The sequence below is a fragment of the Carassius carassius genome, chromosome 13 (genome assembly GCF_963082965.1).
Source record: "Carassius carassius chromosome 13, fCarCar2.1, whole genome shotgun sequence".
NCBI lineage: Eukaryota > Metazoa > Chordata > Actinopteri > Cypriniformes > Cyprinidae > Carassius > Carassius carassius.
Window position 1 is genome coordinate 1288931 of NC_081767.1, and position 7169 is coordinate 1296099.

The following is a 7169-nucleotide window of genomic DNA, read 5'->3' on the forward strand; positions in this document are numbered from 1 at the left end:
TTTTTTTCAGTTTTCTTTGATGAATAGAAAGCTCAGAAGAACAGCGTTTATATGAAATAGAAATCTTTTGTAAAATGACGTCTTTATCATTACTTTTGATCAATTTAAAGAATCCTTGCTAAATAAAAGTATTAATTTCCATTATTTTTTTTCCAAAAAATAAAAATTATACTGACTCTAAGCTTTTGAATGATATAGTGTATAATGTTCCAAAAGCTTTTTATTTCAAATAAATGCTGATCTTTGGATCCTTCTATTCATCAAAGAATACTGGAAAAAAATGTACTCAAATGTTTTAAATATTGATAATCAGCAAATCAGCATATTAGAATGATTTCTGAAGGATGTGACACTGAAGACTGGAGGAATGAGGCTGAAAATACAGCTTGGATCACAGGAATAAATTACATTTTAAAATATATTCAAATAGAAAACATTTTTTAAATAGTAAAAAATATTTCACAATATTACTGTTTTTGCTGTATTCTGGATAAAATAAATTCAGGCTTGGTGAGCAGAAGAGACTTCTTTAAAAACATTAAAAATCTTACGGTTATAAAACTGTTGACTGGTAGGCTATAGCTTACAGAAATGTTATATTGTAATGTTTTATATTATATTGGAATGGCAGCAAAATGGATATAAGTGTCCCCCTCACTTCTGAAAAGATGCTAAAGAGCTACAAACTTTGTTAAACTGCAGAATAATGGTGCAGTCTATAACCAGTGTTGGGGAAGATACTTTTAAAAGTAATACATTATAATATCGTGATACTCCCTTAAAAAAAAGTAACTAATTGCATAAGTATATATAAATAATTAAAAAAAGGCACATGTAATAAGCTTTTTCACACCAAAAGAGAACTGAATAAGCCTCAGGCTGAAGGAAACATAAATTTAAAGCAATTTTTGCATATCATATGAATTAAGTTGTCAAAGGTCAGCAGCAAAGACATTAGTTAATAAAATGGGATTAAATACATAAAGGATATTTGTGTCATTTAACACTTTTAATTATCGCAGGTTTGCATCATATTCTGAGTTTGCATCTGACTGTTTTTATTGATATTGAGGTATACTGAAGCTGTTTTTGTGCAAGTGAGAGGAATAAATGCATGTTGACATTTTGTCTAGAACTACAGTAACATCATGTTCACAAACTGCAGCATACAGTAAATGTACGGTCACAGCTAAAATTCAGTTTTATCAGTTCTACTGATCAGTTTTACAAGTCAAAAAAAAGTCAGTTGTCAATCAATGGTCATTAATCATCCATATACTGACATCATGATGGGCTAGACTGAATCTACATGACAGATGCAGATGTAAACATACAGAAAGTGTTAATACCTTTGTTAATCTGCAGCATAAAGGTGTAATCACATTAGCCAAATTTTGCATGCAAAAAAATAAATAAAAATAAAAACCTTTTTTGGAAAATACATAAATTGCTAAAACTTTTGGTAAACTGCAACATAAATATGTGGTCATATTAGCGAATAAATTCTGTTGTGAAATCTACATGGCAAAATCTTTAGACCTCACACAAAATTTGATTGACATGACTTTTTGGATTTTGCATTCAACAAAAAATAAAAAAAGGCTTTATTTATTTGGGTTAATATAGGCTAATTCAAATCAGTTGTTTGGTTACTAACATTCTCTAAAATATCCTCTTTGTTGTTCCACCTTGGAGTGACATGAAAGTGAGTAAATGTTGACAAGATGCTAATTTTGGCTGAACTGCCCCTTTAAATGTTGTTTGTTTGTTATATACAGAGACACCTTGCCTTTTTTCCATCTCCCTGTTGGCTGGCAGCAATGGTGCAGTGACATTTTTCAAGGTTGTGCTGGTTGCCAGATCAGTGAAACTGGAGAAAGCAAATTAGGACCCGGCGGTTTCATGTTTTAATTGAGGGGCTTTTCGCTGACCGGCCTGCACGTTTCTGTTTGTCCATAGTTGTGTGTGTGTGTGTGTGTGTGTGACTTCAGTGCTGTAAATAGGTGTGCGAGTAAGGTAGCTATTTCAGTACATGGAGGTGTTGAGGGAATATACTACATCTTTAATGCAGGAACAATGAAACTGACTGCTGGATGACTGTCAGGGATCTAAACGGAGCCCCTATAGACACATACACACACATGCTTTTGCATGCAATTATAAACTGATCTAAAAATGAGAAATATGATAATTGCTTGAATGTGTGTAGACTTGAGGGAACACAGGTGCTACTTCACACACACACACACACACACACACACACACACACACACACACACACACACACACACACACACACACACACACGCAATATGTGCTGCCCAGCAACAGTGGACAATAATAAAAAAAATGTCACGTGATGGTTTTTTTGTTGTTGTTTTTTCTGTGGAAAACTGAATGTAGACAAGTACTCCAGAACCACTAGATGGCAGTAGACTAACACAGCACAGTCTTCATCGCAACTGTAGGAGCCTGACATGCTCTTCTGGAGTCTCTGGCTGGGTTCTTCAGAATGGAAAATTAGCTTTTACCTAATACTGAATACTGCACAGGACATATATACAGACATATATATAGAGTATAGTATAGAATAGTATCAATGTCCGTACTTTTAATATTCTGACATTTAAAAAAAATAATCTTTTAGGGTATCATTTTTCATTTATTAGGTACATAAAATGTATCAGTTATTGGACATAGCATAACATAAAAATAATTATAATAAAATATTTATATGCTTATGAGAGCAATTTAATATAAGTCATTCCCTATTGTATATCTGATACTTTTCATTTTTTGCCTGGTTTTTTATAAAAGTAGAAATCAATTAATGCACTAAAATGCAGATTGTAGCTTTAACATGTTTGTTTCATTTACCAAACCTGAAATGAAAGATGCATTACATGCACTCTGCTCTTTCATATACAAATGAGGTATGTAGGTCACAGTGAAACTTCATGCATACATATCATTTTTAGACACTGTGCATAGTTCACATACTACTGTGTAGAAACAGTATGAGAAATATGCTAGTCCATGCTATTTAATAAATTGAGCTCTGATCAAACATTTGTAGATCTATTAGTTCACTGCACAGCAAATGTACCCATTTAACTCAAAGCAAGCGCCTTCAGGTGGGATGATAGGGTTTATGTCTCTGATGTAGGCAGGAGATGTGGGAAGAAAACGGTGGAAGGTTGAAGGGAAATAAATCACACATTCTTGCACAGTGAGCTAACCTTGGTACATCTTTGCAAGCCTTTGCCAAAGACGAAGACTTTACACCACCCACCAGGTCTGATGAGGGGCTTTATTTTAGTCTTCTAAAATATTACACGGATTTAGATCAGAATGTCTGCTGAGCGTCATAAATACCAATACAGAGCATGCAGTTTTCTGAAAAAAAGCATGTCCGATGCAAGAACGTGTTTGAAAAAAATGTGTGTGTAAATCATGTAAGCGGCCTCTCATCTCTCACTCCCCATAAGGCCATGACACTCCATAGTGTCTCCTAATCTTTGCATGATATCAGCACACTGCAATGCTGCATCGGTTTCTACATGTCCGCTGCACGATTCATCTGTCTGAATTACCAGAGCAGGTAAATGGTGCAAGCATCCAGCGACAGCTCAGAGCCAGTGTTGACAGAGCTGGTGGTTAAGACTCTAGCAAACAAGCAATCAATATGTAATTCCAGCCGTGACGTGGCTCTCGGCCGCTGTCCTGACATGCCACGTCCATGATGTAGTGGACCGTCATTAGAAATGCACACCCTAATAAACCCCCTAACAGCTGCAGGAGTGAAGAGAGCCCAAATCTGGCCGAAGGGTCACTGACTTGGAAGACATTTGGAGAGGTTGACCTGTGAGGTCACTGGAAGCCCAGGGAATTTTTATGTTGGACTCTGTCAGTGCTTGCTGAAGGATGTGCTCATGTTTTGTTGTAAGACAGCAGTCACAATTAAACTTTGAACTACAATTGCACATACACACATGAACATGTGAAGAGTGGAATTTATGTATTTGCAAAAATAAATGCTGCTGATTATGGAAAACCTTTGCACTCAGTGGGTCTCGTTCAGTAATCATGTGATATCTGAGTATACAATCAGTTTCCTTGTATAACCAGCTTTACTAAGAAATTACGCAGAACAACCACCCAATAAAGTATTACAATAATCTAACCTTTAGGTCATGAATGCATGAATCAACGTTTCTTAGAGCATACTGTATGTCGTTCTTTAGACATATTTTTAAGATGGAAAAATGTGGTTTTACAAATGCTAGAAACATGTTTTTCAAAGGAACAATGCTATCAAATAGCATACCTAGGTTCCTAACTGATGACGAAGAATTGACAGAGCAGCCGTCAAGTATTAGACAGTAATCTAGGTTATTACATGCAGTGGTGTTTAGTCCAATAATTAAAACCTCTGTTTTTTTTTTGTTTTTTTTCAGAATTTAGCAGTGGGAAATTACTATTCATTGAGTTTTTTATCTCAACTATGCATTCCATTAGTTTTGCTAATTGGTATGTATTGTCGGGCAGTAAAAAAAACAACAACATAGAGCCGAGTATCATCAGCATAACAGTAAAAGCTAACAGCATGTTTCCTGATGATATCTCCCAAGGGTAACATGTAAAGCGTGAAAAGCACTGGTCCTAGAACTGAGCCTTGTGGTACTCCATACTATACCTGTGATAATCTACTTAAAAGAATGTTGTGGTTGATAGTGTTAAATGTAGTGCTAAGATCCAGTAGCACTAACAGAGAAATACAACCATGATTGCATGATAAGAGCAGGTTATTTTTAACTAAGCAGTCTTAGTAATATGGTACAGTCTAAATCCTGACTGGAAAGCCTCAGAGATATAATTGCTTTCTAAGAAGGAACATAGCTGAGAGGATACTGCCCTTTTTAGTATTTTTGAAAGAAAAGGGAGATTTGAGATTGATTTGTAATTGACTAATTCTATAGGATCAAGTTAAGTTTTTTTTTTTTTTTGAGATGCTTAATAAAAGCCAGTTTGAAGGTTTTAGGAACATATTCAAATGACATTGACGAATGAATAATATTCAGAAGAGGATCTATGACACATGGAAGCACCTCTTTTAATAGCTTAGATGGAATAAGGTCTAACATACATGTTGTAGGTTTTGATGATTTGAAGTTTATACAGTTCTTCCTGTCCTGAAGTAGAGAATGAGTGGACTTGTTCCTCAAGGAATCTATAGTGCTGATGTGATACTGTAGCTGACAGCTGCATGGTTAGTTTTTCGCTAATAGTATCAGTCTTGGAAGAAAATAAGTTCATAAAGTCCTTAATCTTTTTTAAGTGTAAAGGAGCCATGGTTTCTAAAGTGCTAGAAAAGAGAGAGTGCATAGTTGCAATTGCATAGCAATTGGATATGCTGGTGAATTGAGACAAGTCAGGAAGATTATTTGCAAATCATTGTTTTGTGGTAGTAGTGATGGTTCTACCATATTTGTAACAAGGTGCTGAATCTGCAGCTTTAGTTATATGGAGTATACACAATACTAGATAATGAGCTGAGATATCATCGCTCTGCTGCAGCATTTCAACACCATTAACATCAAGTTCATGTGACGGTATTAAATCATAAGTTTGATTAAGAGAGTGAGTAGGCCCTGATATGTGTTGTCTGAACCCAGTCGAGCTCAGAATGTCTGTAAATCCCAATACATCTCTTTCATGACCGAAAAGGCTTAATCTGCAGCCAGCACTAACTCAGATTGAAAATCAGCAAATTCTTTGATGAAGTCTGAATGGTGCCCTGGTGGCATGTATACAGTAGCCAGTACAAACATTGCAGGGGATTTATCATTGACACTTGTTTCTCCAGATAATGCTATATAAGTCACCACTACTTCAAACAAATTATACCTGAAACCAGATCTCTGAGAAATAATAAAACTATTACTATGAATTGTAGCAACACCTCCCCCTTTACCTTTTGGACGTGGCTCATGATTCTAATCTTGGGGGGCAGACTCATTTTAAATAATATAATCATCTGGTTTTAGCCAGGTTTAATCTGTCTGTCCGCTTCGCATCCACAGCCATATCTAAGCCCCTCAAATTCTTACTAAATTAAAGTTTGGATGTGTGCCCAACTATTTCCCTGTGTTTATCACACATGTTTCGAATAAAATACATGTGGCAAAGAGTGCAAGTGAAAATAACTGCCAAAGTGGAAGAGTTAACATTAGCAATTGCGCTTTTTTGGCTAAATGTTGCAGGCTTGCCTTCCAATGGTTTTGGTCAGATTTGGGACATGGCCCATGACAGCATTTGACCTGGAAGACGCTGTAGAAGAAGAGAGTTTTCCGGGTAATGCCTTACAGCACCCCTTGTGGCAACACTGTATAATTGTGTTGTATTGTAAATTGAGGGACTGCCATACTACACTCTTCATTTCACTGACTTTCATTCATATGCACGGAAACGCAAGCTCAAGCGAATGTCACTGTGATCCAAAGTTCAAGTCCGGTGAAACCAGAGCTGTGAATGTGCATCACTTGAAAGTGTTTGTCCAATAGAAAGATGCTCATACAGGTTTGCAGCATTGCAGGGAAGAGGAGATGGTAGATTTTTGACATGCTGATTTTATCATTATTTTAACATGTTGAATGTATGTTTAAAAAAAAAAGACCATATGTCACAATAATATATTTGGGGACTTGTAAACACACAGAGGCATATGTTTCACACTCATTAGCCTACATTAACATGTTGAATGGGGCTCTGCACACAATCATTCATAGTGGGATGAAAATATGGCTTGGGTGCCCGTCCCAGGGAAAGGCTCTTTTATTTATTTGGTCATTTGAGGAGCATTCCCTACTTCAAACAAGAGCCAAACATAAATACGCTTCAAACAAATGACAACTTTATGGCTGTTATTTAAATCACAATGTTTACAAAACTTCATATGTGTGCGCTGAAGAAACGTGTACCAGAACAGACTGGCAACAGAGGATCGCAAGCGTTCATGATGTTTAGAGAAGATGAATAGATGCTGGTCTAGTCACAGAGAGTCTGCATGTGTGTGTACGGCCTGTTACTTGCTGTTTGTTACTATGCACTTCAGATTTCTGACGCAATGGAAACATTGAAAAATATTCCAATATATCTCAGCCAGATAA